The sequence below is a fragment of the Carcharodon carcharias genome, chromosome 13 (assembly GCF_017639515.1).
Source record: "Carcharodon carcharias isolate sCarCar2 chromosome 13, sCarCar2.pri, whole genome shotgun sequence".
NCBI classification, from domain to species: domain Eukaryota; kingdom Metazoa; phylum Chordata; class Chondrichthyes; order Lamniformes; family Lamnidae; genus Carcharodon; species Carcharodon carcharias.
In genome coordinates, this window is record NC_054479.1 from 82,155,410 (window position 1) to 82,178,614 (window position 23,205).

Consider the following 23,205-nt stretch of genomic DNA (forward strand, 5'->3'; position numbering starts at 1 on the left):
TACCCAAAAAGTTCAGTCGCTAACTCTTCACTTTGATGCACTGAAATATGTGGATCAGGAAATATGCAGATTTGATCTTCAGTCATTGCTGGATTATATATACATAGCCTGGTATCAAGGGAAGGTAAATGAACAAAGCATCTCTGATAATGTCGCTTTTGCTACAAATACATTTGTGTGAACTTTGGATGCAGAGAACATTTTGGCCACCCAATGGTCAAAAAGATTGCTGACAGATGGTTTCCAGACTAGTAGGTGAAAAATGGCTCATTAGGTGAGACACCAGAAAGCTGCTGTTGTGCTGAAATTGCAAATGGACCTCAGCATGTGCCTTCAGGAGAAGTGGCATAAATACCGTCATAACTCCTAAAGAGGGAAAAAACTCTTTCCTACTTTATCCACCCTTGAATTGTGATAGCAGTGGGAATGGTTTATGCTGCTTATTGGTAGTAATATTCTATTTTATTAATGTTACGTGGTCCAGAATATAGGCGTGATTTAAGGTGGTTGTTGCATCAGTTGCTATGTTCTGTTCTTTGAAGGCCAGTGAATCTTTTAAACATAAAAAGAGTTACAAAATTGTCTTGGGAATATTTTCTCTGCAAAAATATGTTTACATAGAAGTTAAATAATCATTCTGATTATTCACTGGATTTAAGCCATTTTCAAGTCTTGAATAGGAACAGTTGAGAAAATAGATGTGAAAAGAAGCTCTTGTGATGCAAACTTTTCCAAGATCTCAAACCTACAGGACATTGAAGTTCTGTAGCAGTCAGCAGATCAAGTCAAAATTAATTACAGGATTCTTCAGAAGTGCTTTAGCTGCATTACACAGTGCACAAAAGAAGGAATGGCAGACAGATCAGCAGGCAACAGGTCATACTGCCTGCAATTGTTAGTTAACTACTAACCCCAACTTGAAGTCTCTGACATTCCTTCTTAGCACTGGCTGGGTAGAAAAGGCATTGACTTTACGCTGGCTTAGAGACAAGACCAATGTCAGTCACTGTTTGTAAATACACCTACAGCCAATTTATACCTTTTGGGAAGTACAGCCAATATCAGTCTAAGTCATATCCCCCTGCATTTTGTTCCTACATCTTTCAAAATCAACATAGGCATCATCTGCACTATTAGCTGGTGTGCTGCCTGCCCATGTATCAGATGAGGAACTGATGGATGAGTCAGCACAGGGCAGCATTTTCATCTCTCTTCCATTGAAGAGCACAGTAAAGATAGCCATTGTTGTATCCCCCAATCTTGAGTAGTCACTGATGGCAACTGTTTGGCTATTTTGAGTATCATTAAGTGACTACATCATGTAGATATGATGTGCTACATCACCCAGGGTTGTATTTTGAATGTATGCCTTGCTGCAGTATGGGTATGAATGATGAGCTGTGAAAGAGCTGTAGAGAGCCATTTATAAATGTAGAATGGGTAGGCATCAAATTGTAGCACGTATGTTTCATCATCTGGTTGATAGGATTATTGTGCAATCTTGCCTTGTCAGTACCCTTAAATAGCCAAGTGGTTATGGTACTGGGCTTATAACCCCAAGATCAAGAGTTCAAATCTCACAATGGCAAACTATGAAACAATGTAACTTCATCTGAATAGGAACAGATGGAAACGTGTTTGTACTCGAAAGAATTACAGTGCGATCAAGTGGGCAATTGTTAGCTTGGCTTAAATAGCCAAGTGGTTATGATAATGGGTTTGTAACCCCAAGATCAAGAGTTCAAATCTCACAATGGCAAAACTATGAAACAATGTAACTTCATTTGGAACAGATGGAAATGGATTTGTACTCAAAAGAGTTACTATTAAGGGGCTTGGCCTAAATAGCCAAGTGGTTATGGTACTGGGTTTGTAACCCCAAGATCAAGAGTTCAAATCTCACAATGGCAAACTGTGAAACATGTAACTTCATCTGAAACAGATGGAAACAGGTTTGTACTCGAAAGAGTATCAAGAGTTCAAATCTCACAATGGCAAACTATGAAACAATGTAACTTCATCTGAAACAGATGGAAACGGGTTTGTACTCGAAAGAGTTACAACCCATCCTGGTAGTTGCACTGTGCTTCTTTGAGAGTTGAGAGTTCCAAACAGGTGCTACTCTCATGCATCCCTCAATTCCACTTCAGCAACCATTAGCTTGATTTAGACTCTAATTTCACCTTCAGGCTATCGACTTTTTTTTGCTTTCAAATTTATTTTACCTTAATTTAATTAATCTTAGGCAGCCTGAAAAATTTTAATAAATTTATAGGCTTTTGATACCAACAATTTTCAGTCTGTAGTCTATGACTTTTAAAAATTTCTCCTTTTACATTTTGTTGTCAGCTGTTCAAAGGACTGCTTATGTGCACTATTCCCCCACCCCCTTTGTTAAGTTCCTGTTGTCAAGTTGAATATCAGGCCAGGAACTTGCCATGAGTATTTGAGGACAACATGCAGCACAGTCGTGAAGTTGGCCCAGTGTGATATTAACTCGCTGTTGTGTGGTCTTGTCACTTTAATGTGCAAATCAAAAACCTTATCCTGCTGTTCTTGGTGGTTTGGCACTATTGTATTTGGTACAGAGTAATACTTTGTTTTTAGTCTGCAGCTGTTGGCTTAGTTGTGTGATCCATGATACATTTGTCTCAGAAATGTAATTCTGTCTTAAAAAATTGAACCAATGAATCCCTTGACAGTGGGTGGGAGTGAAGTACGTGGAAACCTGATGTTACCATTCAGTATCAGTCAGCTGCACATTCTGTAAATATTTAAGGATGTGCTGTATGGAATTTGTCTGGAGCATTGAATTGAAAATGTTTGGAAATGCATCTTGGATGTTGGTATTTTTATTTGCTTTTGTGTACTTCTGCCCCGTGATCTTAAAATGCACATGCTTCTGGGGACTAGGATTCTGCGGTCATGTTCAATAAAATCCACTCCACTGCAGCACATATGGGTGGATTAATCCCTTTCATTACTGAAAGATCAGATTGCTTGTCTGACATCCATTCCTGGATGAGTTGAGTTGTAAGTTGTAGCTTTTCCAGATCAACATTGGGAAGACTCAAGCTGTCATCTTTAACTTGTACCACAAGCACTGCCCTTTTCCCACCTATTCCTTTCCCTTCACATTCCAGGCTGACCAGATAGTTTACAGCTATGACAGCCTATTTGACCATGATCTTGGTTTCTGACCTCAAATGCTGCCTACCATAAAAATTACTTGCTTTTATTTCTGCAATATTGCCTGGCTGTGTCCCTTCTCCTGCTGAAACCGTAATAAATCTCAAAAATAACCAGTCCAAAATTCTATTTCATGGTCCACTTTCCTGCAGCCTGTAAGTGTCAATTTGTAAAATGTTACTATCCTCCTGTCCTGCACACTCGCCATACATATTGCTGCTGATGGCTTGAGTCTTTCCAATGTTGAGCTAGAAGAAGCTATAACTTACAACTCATTCAGGAATGGATGTTAGACAAGCAATCTGATCTTTCAGTAATGGAAAGGATTAATCCACCCTTTTGTGCTGCAGTATTGTGGATGTTATTGAGCATGACCACAGAATCCTAGTCCACAGAACCATGTGCACTTTGTCAGCTAAGTCCACTGCAGCACATATGGGTGGATTAATCCCTTTCATTACTTAAAATCGTCATCCTTGTTGTTACATTTCTTTGTCCCATGCTAGCTTAGGCATGTTCGCAGGATGGAAGACAGTTGCATACCCAAGGATTTTCTGTATGGTGAGGGAGCAGAGTAGGAAGACAAGTAGGACGTCGAGAGCTCTGCTTTAAGGATGCTTGCAAGTGTGACATGAAAGCCCTAATCATCAATTTTTACACCCGGGGGACTCTCCAAAAGACGGAGGAAAACGACATCACCTGTGGACTGGCGTGCACCACCACGGCCATCAGTGGCTGCAACAGCTTGGTAATAGGAGCCAACACTAAAAGCAACAGCCCACAACGACACCTGATAACCATTTCATAAGTGGCACTTGTGGCAGCACCTGCCTCTCATAGCTGTTTCTCTTCAGGCATAAGCAAAAGTACAAAAAATCTCCCCAAGAGATTTAATTTGCTGAATGTGTATCATCATATGTAGATTGAACGATACTGATGATGACGACACTATATCCACAATCTCTTCCAACCTTATGTTCCCCATGACCATTCCATTCTTCTGACTCTAACATTTTGCATACCACCCCCACTTGCATAATTGCAAGTTGTCCCTGTTGATTATAGATTTGTTTTACTACTGACTTTGTGGTAGGGCAAATCATATGGTAGTCTTCAAATATGGCAATATATGAATATCTGAAATAGGAGCAGGAGTAGATCATTCAACCCCAGGAACCTGGTCTGTCATTCAATGAAATGGTGTTTGATCATCTACTCCTGTTACATTCTCTAAAATTATCCCCATATCCCTGATTCCCTAAGAATTCAAAAATCTGCTGACCCCTCACTTAAATATATTCAACGACTGAGCAGCCAGAGATCTCGGCAATAGGGAATTCCAAAGATTCAGAAAAACTTTTGAGTTAAGAGTTTTTTATTCAGGAACTGTAACGACCCCTTCCCCTTTTACTTCTGGACTCCAAGGACATCTTCCCATCATCTACTCTGCCAGATGCCTTTAGAATTTTACATTTTAATCAGATCACCTCTTATTCTTCTATGACTCCGTAGAATTTAGGCCTGGTCTACTTAGTTTCTCCTCCATAGAGCAATCCCCTCAGTCCAGGAATCAGTCTAGTGAACCTTCATTGCACTCCCCCTAATGTAAGAATGTCTTTTCTTGGGCAAGGAGATCAAATTGGTACTCAGTTGTTGTGGCATGGCAGATGGTAAATGATGAGCTGCTCAAATTCCAGGGTGAAACTTGAAACAGCTGCCAAAACAGTTTTAGCAATTTGTATAGTACAGGAGTGGTTCTGAAATCCAGAAATGATTTCCCTGACTACTTGTGATAATTTTATAGTAAAGTAAACATTTATTAAAAGAATAAAGGAAAAAATAAAACACAATTACATTCAAATTTAAGAATGCCTTCACATAGCAAAAAGCACTTTTAAAAACAGTTCCACAAATCTTAACTACCCCCAGAGCTAACCTTTTCTTTTTCTGTTCAACTATCCTTACAGATTTTAAAATCTACAGAGGTCCAGTAAGTTTTACCATAATGGTTTTTCCTTGGGGTGAACTCTGAGGCTGGCAGCAATTGATTCTTTCAGTCTGGCTTTGTTCACAGTGACCAGCTACCCTGCTGTCTTCTGGGAGATCAAAGTAGCTACCTCCTCATAGAGGCTTCAATATTTCATTAAATACAATCCTTCCCTTTAATCTCTCTTTCTCTACCGGTCTCTTCAGAAATGCTTCCTTCCTGGAATTAATTAAATTATTCTTTACTTTGGTTCTCGTCCTTGTAAAACCAAACTTACCCTAACTTTACCTCACTTCCTTACACCCTTTTACAACCTGCATATATCACACCTTGAACTAAAACAAGTCAATTCAAAACTAAGATAAAAGCAAAATACTGCGGATGCTGGAAATTGGAAACAAAACAGAAAATGCTGGAAAATTTCTGCAGGTCTAACAGCACTTGTGGAGAGAGAAAAACGGAGTTAAGGTTTCGAGCCCTTATGACTCTGAAGAAGAGTCATAAGGACTCGAAACGTTAACTTTTTTTCTCCACAAGTGGTGTTAGACCTATTGAGTTTTTCCAGCATTTTCTGTTTTTGTTTCAGTTCAAAACTATTCCTGTTATTGCTTTATGTGAAACTCTGATTGAAGTTCCTCTTGGTTCATTAACATATCAAAACCGCTGTTGGCTTTAGACCCTTGCAGTCACTCTAACTCTTAATGTAATTACACCCTGACTTCCAGTACATAAGAAAATATGCCAGGGTTATTACCAGAAGAAAAATATTACAATTTCTTGTTTTCTTGACACAGTATTCCACTTGTGGTCTCACCAAGGCAATATACAGGTGGAACAAGACTCCTCCACTCTTGTATTTCAATACCTGTAATATAAAAGCTAGCATAGAACTTGTGAGGATGATGGCTGATGATTGCACTGTTATGATGTGGCAGATGATGTGTGCCAAGTGGACCTAATCCACGAGGGAAACTTGGTCGCGCTATCACAACGGTTTTGCAATTCGTATTTATTACAAGGTGCATGCACTGAATTCAGAAGTAACAAGTCTGCCAAGATCTTTTAAAGGTTTTAAAAATATCTTTTAAAAAAAAATTAAAATTAAAATATTTATTAAACAAAATTTAAAAGATTTCAAGTACAATCACTACGATATAACTCCTAAAAGTCCAAATTAATCTGATCCCCAGTTACACTCCCTTTTAAGGCAATTGTCCAAAATAGATTTTAGATTTTAAAAAACTCAGCAAGTTAACACAATACCCTGGATAGTGGAATTCCAAATGGCTTTTCTCCAGCTCCAGTTTCGCATAACAGCAGACATGCTGGAGGCTTCATTAAGACTATTTCGCACACTCCTGTTAGATCTTACGTGGCCTTCTCCTGACACACAGCCTTTCATTATTCTTTATATATGTTTCTCTCTTAATATGTAAATTTTATTGTTCCATGCATCTCTGAAACTGTATCGCCCTCATAATATAAAAACTTTCATGTTGTCACTATATATTGTCAGTAACCTTTGGGGAAAAATAAACACATTTCCTTAGCCTTGCTTATCTGGCTAGTTGTAAACAGACTGGCCTCCCTTTGAAATTCAAATATCCCTACGTTTATTTAAAAATGCAAATTCCCTTCACACCTTGCATGCTAAGCCAGTATCCATGTTTACTCATTAGCATGTCAAACATCTAGCTTATTTTTGGTAAGTTAACTTTGCAGTCTGTTGATTCCAAACATAATTAAATCACACAAAAACCCAACTATACTTACTCCCATAAATCTATTTCATGTTAAACCAGAAAAATATTATGAATATTATTAAACTTTCAGGACATGCACAATGTTCAGCACTGTTTGTGACTCGTCAGATATTAGAGCAGTGCATGTCCATGTGCAACAATACCTGGACAACATCCAGGCTTGGGCTGATAAGTGGCAAGTGACATAGTCATAGAGGTCTATAGTACAGAAAAAGGCCCTTCGGCCCATCGAGTCTGCACCGCTCAAACAAGTACCAAATTATTCTAATCCCATTTTCCAGCACTAGGCCCATAGCCTTGTTTGCCATGGCATTGCAAGTGCACATCCAAATACTTCTTAAATGTTATGAGGGTATCTGTCTCTACCACCCTTTCAGGCAGTGAGTTTCAGATTTCCACCACCCTCTGGGTGAAAAAATTCTCCTTCACTTCCCCTCTAAACCTCCTGCTCCTTACCTTAATCTATGCCCCCCCTGGCTATTGATCCTTCCACCAAGGGGAAAAGTTCCTTCCTGTCTACCCTATCTAAGTCCTTCATAATTTTATACACCTCAATCATGTCCCCTCTCAATCTCCTCTGCTCCAGGGAAAATAACCCCAGTCTATCCAATCTTTTCTCATAACTAAAACTCTCCAGCCCAGGCAACATCCTGGTAAATCTCCTCTGCACTCTCTCTAGTGCAATCACACCCTCCCTATTATGCGGATTCCAAAACTGCATGCAATACTCCAGCTGTGGCCTAACCAGCATTTTATACAGTTCCAGCATAACCTCCCTGCTCTTATATTCCGTGCCTCGGCTAATAAAGGCAAGTATCCCATATGCCTTTTTAACCACCTTATCTACCTGCCTCACTACCTTAAGGGACCGGTGGACGTGCACGCCAAGGTCCCTCTGATCCTTGGTACTTCCCAGGGTCCTACCATTCATCGTGTATTCCTGTGCCTTGTTTGTCCTGCCCACATGCATCACCTCACACTTATCCAGATTAAATTCCATTTGCCGCTGATCAGCCCATCTGACAAGCCGTCTGTATGCACCTCACGATTTACCATCCCACCAATTTTTGTGTCATCCGCGAACTTACTGATCACCCCTCCTACATTCAAGTCTAAATTGTTCACATATACCTCAAACAGCAAAGGACCCAACACTGATCCCTGTGGAACCCCACTGGAGACGGGCATCCAGTCACAACAAAACCCCTCGACCATCACCCTCTGCTTCTTGCCACTCAGCCAATTCTGGATCAATTTGCCAAATTTTCTTTGGATCCCATGGGCTCTTACCTTTGTTATCAGTCTGCCATGCGGGACCTTATCAAAAGCCTTGCTGAAGTCCAAATAGACCACGTCAGATGCATTGCCCTCAAGTACACCTCTTCGAAAAATTCAATCAAATTGGTCAGACATGACGTCCCCTTAACAAAACCATGCTGACTGTCTTTGATTAATCTGCCTCCAAGTGTAGATTAATTCTGTCCCTCAGAACTGCTTCCAATAGTTTCCCCACCACTGAGGTTAGACTGACTGGCCTGTCGTTCCCTGGTTTATCCCTTCCTCCCTTCTTGAATAATGGTACCACACTGGCTGTCCTCCAGTACCCTGGCACCTCTCCTGTGGCCAGAGAGACATTGAAAATTATCGTCAGCGCCCCTGCTATCTCCTCCCTTGCTTTACTCAACAGCCTGGGATACATTTCATCTGGGCCTGGAGAATTATCTACTTTTAAGCCTGCCAGACTATTTAGAAGCTCCTCCCTTTCTATGCTAATTTCTTCAATTATATCACAATTCCTGCCTGATTTCCATACCCACATTGTCCCTCTCACTTGTTTGTGCCACACAAGTGGCAGGCAAGTACCATCTCCAACAAGAAAGAATCTGACCATCTCCTTATGCAATGCCATTGCATATCATTGCTAAATCCCCCACTATCCACATCCTGGGGGTTAATATTGACCAGAAACTAAGTAAGCTCAATTTCTCCAAGCTCAGCTCTCCCATGCGACCCATCTTTAACCTCAATCCTGTTCCCACTAACTGCTAACGATCCAACTTCCCTCATTGTTCCCATGTTAGCTGCTTGGGTACTCTCCTCCTCTACTTCAGATCTGCTGTCATCACCTTTCTCCTCAATATAAAACCAATCCGCAGCCTGCTGTTCTTGCAAGTTACCTTAATTTTGCAAAGTCATTGAACATGCTATCACCTCCCAAATCCATGCATATCTTTCCTGGAACTCCATGTTTGACTTTCTCCCTGCTTTCTCCCAGTTTTCCAGCCCTGCTATCTGTACTGAAAGGGCTCTTGTCAAAGTCACAAATGACCCCCTATGTGACTGTAATAGAAGTAAATTATCCTTCTTTGACCTCCTTCACCTAACTGCAGCTTTCGACACCATCACCATCTCTAGCGCCTCGCCAACATGATCTAGCTTGGTGGAAATGCATTCACCTGGTTCTATTCTTATCTATTTAATCATAGCCAGAGAATTGCCTGCAATGGGTTCTCTTCCTGCTCCTACACAGTTACAAGGTCTTTCCTTGGCCCATTCTATTTCTCATTTTATCATACTTGACCCTGAGATGAGCTTGCAACCGCATATTCAATAAGACTGCCTGTTTCCACCTTTATAACATTGTCAGATTCTGCCCCTCCCTCAGCTCGTCTATTGCTGAAACCCTTATTCACGCCTTTGTTATCTCAAATTCACTCTTGGCTGGGCTGCCACATTATGCATTCTGTAAACTTGAGGACATCCAAAACTCTGCCCATTCATATCATGTCCCATTCACCCAACATTCTTGTGCTCACTGACCTACATTGGGCCCCAGTTACACAACTCATTTTAAAATTATACCCTGACTTTGCCCCATATCCCTTAATACCTTTGGTTAACAAAATCTATTAACATCAAATTTAAAATTAACAATTGATTTTGCAACATTTGGCATTTATGGAAGAGTGTTCCAAACTCATACCAAACTTTGTGTAGAAGTGTTTTCTAATTTCACTCCTGAAAGGTGGTTCTTCTAATTTTTAGAGTGTGTCTCCAGTCCTAGACTCTTCAGCCAGCGGGATAAGTTTCTCCCTATCTGCCATTTCTGCTCCCCTTAATACCTAAAACTTCGGACAGTTGGAGAATTATTTCAATTTTTGTAATACACCTCACCTAGAGACAAGTGTTCTCAGTGCTCTTTATAGGACGGTGGACAAAGAGTGCAGGAAAGGGAAAAAAGACAGGGCAAAAACACTCAACATTCTCCTTAAAAACCCCCTTTTTTTTAAAGAAAAGGGTGTTAAGGAATTAGAGAGGGCCGATGTTTGCTGAGGGATTTGCTGCTAGTGGTGAAGGAGTTGTGAATGCGGTATAAGCTAATGGCTGAGGAATTAGGAGAGTGCATGGGATTGTCTAACTGGAGAACTTGGTTGAGGTAGGTTGAGGAGACTCTGGGGAACCATTTGATGATGAGCTAAGAGTCCTGATCCTTAGGCATAGATATCTAGATGATATTGGTGAGGAGGGTTCCAACCCTTTGTGAGGGTGAGAACTTAGTATATGTTTGAGACCCAATTTGGATGGTAGAATCAAAGACACTGATGAGGACAGCATTGTGTCTCGAGTGATGAGCTGTGGATGGGGAGTGATGGGATTGGATTTGAGATGTGTTTCTAAGGAGGCAACTTTGCAGTGTTTAGATTGGATGTAAGGATGGAAGCTGAGCTTGAGCTTACTAGTATGATAGGGTTACAAATCTCTTAAGCATAGAGTGAGGTGGCAGGGAGGGAGATTGATGACAGGTGAGGGCAATGGCATGTAGATGTTGGGATAAACTTTAGTTTTGCTGATTGAAGTTTTGGTTTACACAGATGTAGATATTAGAAATAGACAGTTGCAGAAAGTAACTGCTTGAAGGTCAATGGATGGTTCAGAGGTAGGACTGAGTGGTGTCCTACCCGATGATGTCACTCGGGGCAAGTGTATAAATGGTGAAAAGGAGGGGACCAAGGATGAAGCTGTGAAGGACATCAGAGGTTAATGTACAGTCCCAGGAGAAGTTATCAGTAGAAGCGATGTAATACCATAAGGTGACCAGTAGAACTGTGTCTTAAAAATGAAGGAAATGCACTTGAATGTAAGGTGGTAACTGCATCAAAGGCAGCAGAGAGGATAGAGAGGATCAGTCACATTCTAACAGAATATTATTTTAGGGCATAAAAGCAAAATAGTGCAGATTCTGGAAAATAAAATCAAAGTGCTGGAAGAACTCAGGTCTGGCAGCATCTGTGGAGAGAGACAGTTAATATTTTGTGACAGTTGACTCAGTCTTACTGAGGTGGCCTGGTCTGACATCTGATTGGAAAGTTTTGAATAGGGAGAGGATGCTGAAATTATTGTTGATGTTAATGATCTAATACTGATATTAGTAGAAGAACAGGTAGTTCTTTTGATATCCTGAATATCTTTCTCCTCTCAACCAGTATCAAAATAGGTCAACATGTTTATTTATCTCATGGTTGCCTTGGAACTTACAGGTTATAATAGTCAATGTACTTCAAAGGTGATTTTACAAAGTGCTTTGAGTTTCCAAGACAGTAAGATGCTATATGTCCTTTTAGTTCATGCCATCCTGCTCTTTGCCAACATGACATTAAATATTTTGTAAGCACCTTTATTTAAGCCCTTTAAATAATGCACAAGCTTTGTAAATACTTCAATTTGCTTTAATGCTGTATTTTTTTATTGCTGTGTTGCCATGCTGTATGCTGGCACTGTAACATTATACAGTGCTTCACACGTTATTAAATTACTTCAAAAAACGATGTTACACTGCTTATAAATTGTAAAATGTATGTCATGTACATCTGTTGTAGTTTCTCCATAAGATAAAAGCAGTGCATGGGTTTCTCCCAGCAAATTCACAGATTCAAGAGTTTTGGCTTCTGATTGTTACACTGTTAACCACTTAAAATGAATGAGTTATTGCTGGCATCACAATTATCAATATTTCTGATATTTTGAAGATTCATTATAATGGTTGGAATTTTACACTACCTGCCTGATTGGGCCCCATTGGGCCTGCCCCACTTAACTGCTTCTCTGGTGTCTAACACTAGTTTAGTCCGGGGACTGACTGCAGTCCTGGTTGTGCTGCTGGGACTAAAGAGCTCCTGACTTTCTGATTGGCTGGGTGCTCTTAGCCCTGGGGCCAGAGGAGGTGGGTTCACCCTTGACTTTCCAGCTGATGGGTGGGGCCATCACCTCTATTAAATCCTGGTCACTATCTTTCATTTGCAACTTTCAATTTCAGTAAGTGGGGTCCATTGGATAATGAATATGCAGTATCCTGTTTAGAACTTCTGACTTTTTTGTTCTCCACTAAAGCCTATGTTTCTTTGGCTATTGTTTCAGGTGACGGGAAAGTGATAAAATGCCTGAAGTTTTTCTTTGTCTAATGCTAATAGATATAGAATACTGGGGTTGGATTTTGCTCACTTTGAAATTTAGCTTTGTTGAATCTTTTCAGAATTTTCTGCTAAAAGTGATCGCTTTTTTGCCCTTGCTTATTTCTTTACGTTACTCCTTGGCGTTGTTAATTCCTTTTACAATGGTTATAATTTCATGGGTGGTGGTCTCAAGTGACCATTATTGACTGTGAAATGTCAGCAGATGTGCGCAGTTCAGGTATTGGCACACCAGCTCGGATGCAAGAATTGTGAATTCAACATTTGAAATTAGTATTGTAATTTTTTTCTGAAGAAATACTATAATTGAGATTCCTTTTAACCACATCAATTGCTCTTAGTGTGCTATTTTTACTGTAATGTTTCTTATGCATAAGAAGCCAAACTATTGACCATTCGTCATAACTATTCCTTTCTCATTGCAGCACATGCTTATCAACAAGAAGAATAGAGAAACTATTGGCTCCCATATGTCAGTATTTCAGTAATTCAGTAGAAGATAGAAAAGTAGATAGCAAACTTGATTGTGGAAACAAACATTGAACTTCAGAATCCTGAAACTGAAGAATGAAAGCATAAAAGAATGACCAAATTTAAGGACTGGAAACTGTGATTGAAATATGTGAGTAAACTTAATTGTGAACATTAGCTTTGTTGAAAGTCTCTGTTTTTATTTATCATTAATTGAAGAAGAAAAAATGTTGTTTGGCTGCAAAGGGGTCTGGTCTTTTTGAGGAAAGTCTTAATTTGAATACTCATTATTTGTGAAATTAATACTTCTGAAATTCCTTCATGCATCTTGCATTAGAAAACTGAGCAGACAAGCACCTAATTCCCAAAAGCATCCAATTTTTTAAGCAATGCTAAATTGCCTGATCTTTCAGTGCTCATACCCTTGTGTAATCATTTTTCCAGTGTCATAACAGAGGGCATGCAATTATTGGTGTAAAATAAAACTGGGCTTAATTGATCCACATTAGTGTAACTCTTTTGAGTCAAAACAATTAAACTAAATCAGGGACAAAGTAAAAGCAGCCCCGAAAGGGAAACTGCAAGAACAAAAGACAAAATGCAAAGAAAACTTACCAACATTAAATCAAAATGTGAATTAGTGCACCCCTTATTGGACCAGCCTTGGTTAATTGGTCTCATATCTGAGACTGAAGATCTTGGGTTCAAGCCCCATTCCAGAGACTTGAGCACATAATCTATGATGTGGCTTCAATGCAGTATTAAGACAGTACTGCACTGTTCGAGGTGCTGTCTTTTCAGTGATAATACACTCTCAGTGGATTTAAAAGATCTGATGATGCTTTTTGAAGAAGAGCAGGGGAGGTCTTGTGTTTCATTCATGTCACAAATAGCACTAAAACACTATCATTTAACTTGATGCTGTTTGTGGAACTTTGCTGAATTCAAATTGGCTGCTATGTTTACCATGTTACAAAGGTGACTGAATTTCAAAAGCACTTTATTTACTGTGAAGCATTTGGGATGGCCTGAGGTTTTGAAAGGCACAGTATAAATGCAAGTTCATTCTTTCTACACAGACAGTGAAAAGGTAGATCTACAATTATTTCAGATCTTGCTGGATAAGAAAAGCTACTTGCTTCTGTCAGTTGTTTGTGACACTGTTTGATGGAGAAAGAGTATTGTTCCCCTTAAAAATATGTAGACTCAAGATAATGCGTGCTGCCCCTGTTCCACCTGATTCATTTGGCAAGCTCAATGGTGTCTGTCCTGGAAGAGGTTCTTGGGCTAAGTTCTAAATAGTCCCTGTTAATTTCTCTATGGTGGAGATTGGGATGGACTTGGTCCATCCTTGCTTTGGGGACCTTGGAGTGGATGAATCAGCATGGGCAGGGAGATTCCTTACAAAAGAAAAGGCCTCTCCCGTGACACTACATCCTGCACAGTTAAGTTCATGGTCCTCTTCACTCTCTGACCATTTCTATTATTTTCTGTGAGGCACTTAGCAGAGGCTGACTATCTCCATTGGCAGGAGGTAAAATTGTTCCTCTTCATGGGCAACTAATGTACGCATCCTGGAAATTGGCCGATGTCCCAGAAGTGAGCTATCTCCCTGCCCCTGCTAAGGAGCTACCATTTTTGCGGGTCATATTAGATTCATATTTAAACCAAGTGTATAGGTTCTTGTACTTCTATTTTGTAAAAGGAACTTAGAAGAAGAATCTAGCTCTTGGTACCTCTGTAAGGCCTATATTTACACCTTTCTATCTGTTATGACCTTGTAGTTTCAAATATGTAGCATTGAAAACATCACATTTTCTTTTGGACAACTTCCTTTTGCTTCCACAGGCTCCAAATATGACTCTGATGAAATTCCACTCCAGATGTATTGACAGTGCTCATGTTTGTCCAGGGACAGTGAGAAGGCTTATGCAGACCTTCCTCTATTCCTTTATTTACATAGTGTTCTCTGTGTCCTATGTGGAAAGGAAAGACATCTCCCTTTTCAGTAAGGGGGCCCTACAGCTTTTGCTGTGATAGAAGGTGACAAGGAGACACTCAAGGCTCAGATTTTATGGTCAAGGTGCAGTCAGGACTGCATGTGAAGAGCAGGTCAATGGAGTGTTTGCACTCACATTCACCTACAGGTTGAGGAAGACATTAAATACTGAATTTGGGAAGATTCAAAACATAACAGTGGGTGATCTTTGAGGAAGAACTCTTTCAGTCCATGTACATTCCAATAAGAGGGAAAGGCAGATAAACCAAAGTCAGGGCTCCTTGAATGACAAGGAAGATAGCGACTATGATGAAACAAAAAAGAGGATGTATGCTGCATGACAGCTGAATTCTTCAAGTGAAAACCAGGCCAAATATAATTAAGTTGAGAGGGGAAGTGATGCAGAAAATACAACTGGGAAAGAGAGAATGTGAGAATAGAACAGCAGTTAACATAAAAGAGAACCAAAAAATCAATACAGGCATGTAAATAGTAGGGAGGTCATAAGATATGGGCTTAAGAGAGACAAAGAAGGCAATATATGTTGAGAGGCACAAGGAAAGACTAAAATACTTGATGAGTACTTTGTATTGCTGTTTACTGTAAAACATTGGGAGAGCAGAGATGGTAAATATAACGGATGTGGTAAAAATTGATAGGAAGGATGAACTGGAAAGGCTGGCTATGCTTTCAGTGGATAAATCAGCTGGTTTAGATACGTTCCAGGTTGCTAAAGGGATAGAGATAGTGGAAGGGCTCGCCATAATCTTCCAGTGTTCCCAAGATACGGGAGTTGCTAGGGGATTGGAGAGTGGCAAATCTGACAACCTTATTCAAGACAGGGTGTAAGGACATTCCTATTGACAAAATACCAAATAAAAGGCTGGTTAACAAAATTGAGGCTCATGGATTAGGAGGGTCATTGTTAGCTTGGATAAAAAATTGGCATAAGGACAGAAAACAGTGAGTTGTGGTAAATTGTTGCTTTTCTGATTGGAGGATGGTAGATAGTTATGTTCCCCTAGGGTTAGCACTAGAACCACTTTTTTGATCTATATAAATGACTTGGATCCTGGAATGCAGAGTAAAATTTAAAAATTCGGTGATGATTCCAAACTAGGAGGTTTGGCAGACCTGGTGTGGAGGATGATACCAAATGACTGCAACAAGACATAGGTAGCGGAATGGACAGACAAGTGGCAGAATTTAATACACAGAAGTATGAGGTGATAGATAAAGCAGAATAATAGGGAAAGGCAATCTAGACTAAATGAAAGCGTTAAAATGTGTGCAGGGACAGAGGCATCATGTGTGTCAGTCTTTGAAGGTGTCTGGATATATTGAGAGAATGGTTAGCAAAGCATATGAGATCTTGATTTCATAAATAGAGGTTTGGGTACAAAAACAGGGAGGTTATGCTGAATGTGTAGAAACAGGGAGGTTATGCTGAATGTGTAGAAAGCTCTGGTTTGGCCACAACTAGAGTATTTTGTGAAGCTCCGGTTACCACACTTTAGGAAAGGTGCAAGGGTCCTTCAGAGGGCTCAGATGAGGTTTACCAGAATAGTCCCTGAGATGAGTGATTTTAGCTACAAGGCTAAGTTGGAGAAGAGTCATAGAGGTCTACAGCACAGAAAAAGGCCCTTCGGCCTATCAAGTCTGCGCCAGTCAAACAAGTACCTAACTATTCTAATCCCATTTTCCAGCGTTAGGCCCATAGACTTGTATGTCATGGCATTGCAGGTGCGTATCCAAATATTAATTAACTGTTTTGAGGGTATCTGCCTCTACCACCCTCTCAGGCAGTGAGTTCTGGATTCCCACCACCCTCTGGGTGAAAAAAATTCTCCCTCACACCCCCTCTAAACCTCCTGCCCCTCAACTTAAATCTATGCCCCTTGGTTATTGATCCCTCCACCAAGGGGATAAATTCCTTCCTGTCCACCCTACCTATGCCCATCATAATTTTATACACCTCAATCGTGTCCCCCCTCAATCTCTGCTCCAGGGAAAATAATCCCAGTCTATCCAATCTCTCCTCATAACTAAAACTCTCCAGCCCAGGCAACATCCTGGTAAATCTTCTCTGCACTCTCTCTAGTGCAATCTCATTGTTCCTATACTGTGGATTCCAGAATTGCATGCAATACCCTAGCTGTGGCCTAACCAGCATTTTATACAGTTCCAGCATAACCTCCCTGCTCTTATATTCTATGCCTCGGCTAATAAAGGTAAGTATCCCATATGCCTTTTTAACCACCTTATCTACCTGTCCTGCTACCTTAAGGGACCAGTGGACATGCATGCCAAGGTCCCTCTGATCCTTGGTACTTCCCAGGGTCCGACCATTCATCGTGTATTCCTGTGCCTTGTTTGTTTGTTTGCTGGGATTGTTCTCTTTTGAGAGGCAAGGGTTATGGGGACAAGGCAGGAAAGTGGAGTTGAGGATTATCAGATCAGCCATGATCTCATTGAATGGCGGAGCAAACTTGATGGGTCGAATGGCCTACTTCTGTCCCTATGTCTTATGGCCTAAGAGAGATTTGACAAAGGCGTACAAGACTGACAGTATTAGATGAGGTATGCAAAGGAAAACTGTTCCCATTAGTTGATGGTACAAGGGGTAGAGGGCACAGATTTAAGGTTTTGGCAAGTAATGCAGGGGGGATGAGAGGAAGAATTTTTTTACATGGCTAGTGGTAATGACCTGGAATTTGCTGCCTACAGGGTGGAGGAAGAGCGAAGGAATGATTTCAATAGAAAATTTGATGGACACTTGAGGAAAATAAACTTAAGAGCTGTGAGGATGGAGTTGGGGAATGGGACCCTCAATGGGCTGAATGGCCCCCTGTTCTGTATTACTCTTATCAGTGTGCGCATTTGTTCTGTATTCTGCAGTGGCTTGCACAAATAATTTGTCCTCAAAAAGCTGCTTGCTTGCCTGGGGTACTTTTTATCTTCAAACACCCTTTATTGTTTTCAATGACAAGAACTTGTATAACAAACCTTATACTGTACTCTCAGAATAAATCCTACACTTTTGGTATGTACGACCATTAAAGACTCTCTATCATATTCATGTGCTCTTGTTTTGGAAAGTGCAGTGGTCAACTGCATAGGTATGGCAGGCCTCAGGAAGACAACATTTCATAAATGATCACAGACAAAGGAGCCAGAAAAAAGGCAGCATTTATAAACCAGCAAGGCACACCAGATCTCAAGCATTTGGCACAGTTCAAATAACTGTCTGCAATAGGGCTGATCACTCTAGTTCCTATTGGGGAAGGACTTGCACTTTGCACACTGGACTCACTGACTTTGCTGTCTCCCAATGGATGTGAAAGTTTAAAAGGTATGTCCTTGCTTTTTAGAGTGCCTATTTCAGGGAACTATATTCAGTTGTTAGGGAAGTGGAACTTCAATTCGAAACCATTGAAGGGAGCGTGGAAAATGGCTTTGGCTGGCCCAGTATGGGCATCAGTTTGTATCACTACAGAGGGCTGTAGAGGTTGGGCCATTAAGTATATTCAAGGCTGAGATAGACAGATTTTTAATCAGTAAGGGAATCAAGGGTTATGGGGAAAAGGCAGGAAGGTGGAGTTGAGGATTATCAGATTCAGCCACGATCTCACTGAATGGCGGAGCAGACTCAATGGGCCGAATGGCCTACTTATGCTCCTACGCCTTATGGTCTTTTGGAGTTAAAATGGAGGAGGAAGGAACTTGCCAGGAATGATGTGGACTGCTACAAATTAGAAAAGCCAGGATATTGGGATTTTTTTTTTTGAACCGTTAATGTATCAGCCAAATGTGCAAATTAAGCACCTTGTAATATAGAATGTGCCTCTGGGAAAAAACCTTTTAGGGATTTGCAGTTTTATACAGATGGAGTAAGAATAAATATTTTATTCTTAATGAGTGGAGACCCACAAAACATATGTGGTCAAATCAGTATCTTCATTGCAGCAGTACTTCTTTAAATATAGGATATCTAGGTATTTCACCAAAGGCTTCAACAGAATCAAAACCTCTCACCCTGGAAAATGCTACATAAGGCGTCTAATATGTAAAAACAGTCCTAGGAATATAAGTACAAGTTTTGTAAAGAATCTGGCTGTGTGATTTGTTTATAGTTATAGAATATAAAAGTCTAATTGGAAACTGTTCTCTGAGTTGAAAAGATAGTTTTGCATCTAATGGTTCAATGTTATTGAAGGAATAAACACTCAATTCCCTTGAAATCTGTCTATTATAATTTCAGGACCTATCAAAGAAAATAGCTTCCTAACCACCAATTTTGTTCCATGAGAAAGTCCTTGTTTAGGATTCTGGTTTCGTAGCAACATGGTAACTGCTGCTTCTTTAAATCTAAGTTTGTGCGGTGGCATGTCCATTGGAGTTAGACTGTGTAGAAACTCTACCCTGGAGGGTACAGACTGTTAACATCACCTTCGTCTATGGAATTAACGTGATGTATTCTTTTAATTCAACTGACCAGCTTTCCTAAAACTTTTTCATTCAAATCTAGTGAGTCTTCAAAATAACTTTTGAACAATAAGTTGCATCAAATAATTTGTCCCTGCCATTTGGACACACTTAACCAATTCCATCACCTCCCATACCATTGCCATTCTTTCATGTCACTGCCATACCATTGCCATTCTTTCATACTATCACCATCCCTCCCATGCCAACCCTATCCTGCTCTTGTCATCTCCATCTCTCCTATCAATCTCTCCAGCTAGGGTAACTTTATTTTTTGGTTCCCTTACCTTCCAACAATTTAGTTCTCCACTAACCCTGCCGCCAACCATTAGAAACCGCATTCCAGTTCTCTGCATGCCCCATGTTCCTCCACACGCACCAGCACCACCACCAGGCACTCTTCTTAAATTGGTCAATCAAACAGTTGGGACAGACACTATAGAAGATTTTTAGTGAATTTTCAGCCAATTGGAAAATCAAGATGGAGAATGAAACCAAGTTCAAAAATTGACTTTAAAGATTTGAGCAATTTGATTTCAGTTTTTATACCCATTGGTGTCAGCAACTGACACCAGTTGTTATAGTCTTTTGAATGTTTGACCAGTAAGAATACACAAGTTCTCATTTCAACCTATTAGTTAATGCATGTAAGTACCATCTTGCAATCTCTTTTTTTGATTAATTAATGGGGATGTGGGCATTGCTGGCAGGGTCAGTATTCATTCCCAATCCATAATTGCTCTTGAGAAGGTGGTGTGCTGCCACCTTGAACTGCTGCAGTCCATGTATCGAAGGTATTCTTAGTGTTGTTGGGTAGGGAGTTCAAGGATTTTGACCCAACAACAATGAATGAGCACTGGGTGATATATTTCCAAGTCAGGATGGTGTGTGACTTGCCAGGTGCTGGTAGTCCAATGCACCTACTGCCTTTGTTCTTCTAGATGGTAGAGGTTGTGGGCTTGGAAGATGCTGTCGTGGAAGCCTCAGTGAGTTCCTGCAGTGCACCCTGTAGATGTTTGATATTGTAGCCATGGTGTGCCAGTGTAGAGAGACATGGTGGATTTTTAAAATTATTATTCATTCCTGGGATGTGTGCGGCCTTGAAAAGGTGGTGGTGAGCCACCTCCTTGCACTGTTCTTGTGGCGTAGGTATACCCACATTGGAAGGGAGTTCCAAGATTTTGACCCAGTGACAATGAAGGACGGATGCTGTGTGACTTGGAAGGGAAGTTGGAGATGGTGAGGCTCCCATGTGTCTGCTGCTCTTTTTCTTTTAGGTGGTAGAGGTCACAGGTTTGGAAGGTGCTGTTGAAGGAGCCGTGGTGAGTTGCTGCAGTGCAATTTGTCGATGGTAAACATTTCTGCCACTGTCCGCTGGTGATGGGGGAAGTGAATGTTAAAGGTTGTGGGTGGAGTGCTGATCAAGTGGGTGGCACTGAGCTTCTTGAGTGTTGTTGGTCTGCACTCATCCAGGCAAGTGGGAAGTATTCCATCACATTCCTGACTTGTGCTTTGTAGATGGTGGACAGGCTTTGGGGAGTCTGGAAATGTTACTCTCTGCAAAATGCCTAGCTTCTTTCCTGGTTTTGTAGCCACAGAATTTCTACAGCTGGCCCAGTTAATTTTATGGTCTATAGTGAGCCCCAGGATGATGATGGTAGAGGATTAAGCAATGGTAATGCTGTTGAATGTGAAGTGGATATGGTCAGATTCTCTCTTGCTGGAGATGGGCACTGCCTGGCACTTGTGTGGCATGAATGTTTCTTGCTACTTGTCATCCCAAACCTGAAGGTTAACCAGATCATGCTGCATTGCAGGCACAGACTGCTTCAGTCACTGAGGAGTGGCAAATGGTACTGAACACTATAATCATCAGCCAACACCCCCACTTCAAATTTTGTTGGAGAGAAGGCCATTGATGAAAGACTGAAGATGGTTGTGCCTAAGACACTACCCTGAAGGAGTCCTGTAGCGATGTCCAGGGATTGAGATGAATGACCTCCAACTATCCCAACCATCTTACGATGACTCTGACCAGTGGAGTGTTTTCCCCCTGATTACTGTTGACTTCAATTTTGCTAGGGCTCCTTGATGCCACACTTAGTCAAATGCAGACTTGATGTCAATGGCAGTCTCTCCCACCTCATCTCTAGAATTCAGCTCTTTTGTCCATTTTTGGAGCAAGGCTGTAATAAAGTCTGGCCCTGGCAGAGCCCAAACTGAGCATTGGTGAGCAGATTATTGATTAGTAAATGCATTGATAACACTGTCAGTGACATCTGGGGCTTGATTTAATGGATTGCCATAATCCCTGCCCCCTCTGGCTAAAATGTCCAGGGCGTGCCCGCCCACGAACCTGATGGCTGCCAAGCTCTGAGAGCAGTGTTAAGTGGTTGGAGTTGGAACTTCCACCCCTCTTGGGAGGAAGTCCCACCTTGAAGGGCTGCCAACCAATTAGTTGGCCAGCCTATAGTCCCAGCAGCCGTGAATGGTGGCCAGTGCTGGGACCGCGGGCAGTCCCACCACACTGAGGAGCCCTGGTAAGTCCCAGGAGGCTGGTACCAGGTTAACAAGCCCCAGTGAGGGAGATTGGGGCCCACAAAGGAGGTTACTCCCTCCTTGCCTGATCCCAGCCCAGACAGCTACAGTACTGACTATTTTTAGCAATGCCTGGTGCTGCTCCTGGCATGCTGTCCTGCAATCCTCATTGAATCCGGATTAGTCCTGTAGTTTGATGGTAATGGTAGAGTAAGGGATATATCAGGCATGAGGTACAGACTGTGGCTGAACACAATTCTATTGCTGCTGATGGCCCACAGCATCTCGTGGATGTCCAGCTTTAAGCTACTAGCCTGTCTGAATCTATCACATTTAGGCAAAGTGCTAGTGCCACACCAAATGATTGTGTGTCCTCTGTGTGAAGATGAGACTTTGTCTCCACAAGGATTGTGTGGTAGCCGGGAGCATTGTGATAATGTTGCTTGATTTGTGTTCCCAAGGCCAGGACCAATGTTCCAGAGCATGAGTATAATTCGCACCATGGTAACTGGGAAAATTTAAGTTGAATTAATTACTAAATCTGAATTTAAAAAGCTAATCTTAAAAATGATAATCGTGAAACTATTGGAATGTCATAAAACTCCATCTAGTTCACAGATGTCCTTCGGGGGGAAATCTGCTGTCTTTACCCTGTCTGGCCACCATGCGCCAGTAGACCCATAACAATGTGGTTGACTCTTAAGTATGCTCTGAGGTGGCCTGGCAAGCCTGTTGTATCAAACAGCTTCAGAAAAGTTAAGTAGGATTAAAACTGAATAGACTGCCTGGCATTGACCCAGGCACCAGAAACAACAAAGGCAAACCCTGCCCTACCCTCCCTGCAGAATTCTCCTTACTAAAATCTGGGGACTTGTGCCAAAATTGTGAGAGCTGTCCCATGGACTGTCAGACTGTTGTTTGTAGTCTTGCAGCCAATGTTCCGAACACCTCCATTGCCATCTCTGGGTGTGTTCTGTCCCACTGTCAGGACCGACCCACCACAGTTGGAAACAGAATGGCATGCAGTTGGGAAGAAGTGGACCTGGGAGTCCTCAAGATTGACTCTGGACCCCATGAGGTATCCAGGCATCAGGTTAAACATGGCCCAGGAAACTTTCTGCTGATTACCACCTACTGCCCTCCCTTAGCTGATGAATCAATGCTCCTCCATGTTGAGCACCATTTGGAAGAAACACTGAGGGTAGTAAGGGCATACAATGTTCTCTGGCTGGGGGACCTCACTGTCCACCAACAAGAGTGGCTTGGCATACGAACATGCAGACATACGAATTAGGAGCAGGAGTA

General features: G+C 41.3%; 1 protein-coding gene across 5 annotated transcripts in view; it reads left to right on the forward strand.

Moving 5' to 3' along the window:
• The window catches only part of cdk17 (cyclin-dependent kinase 17), a 211,206-nt gene that overhangs the window by 44,432 nt on the left and 143,569 nt on the right, over positions 1–23,205 (forward strand). For 3 of the 5 annotated variants that reach the window (XR_005944792.1, XM_041202669.1, XM_041202671.1), the window contains exon 2: positions 12,833–13,029. The exons of the other annotated variants lie outside the window; for them this stretch is intronic. The gene's annotated coding sequence lies outside the window, so the exon portion shown is untranslated. The remainder of the gene's footprint in view (positions 1–12,832; positions 13,030–23,205) is intronic. 5 annotated transcript variants of the gene reach the window in all.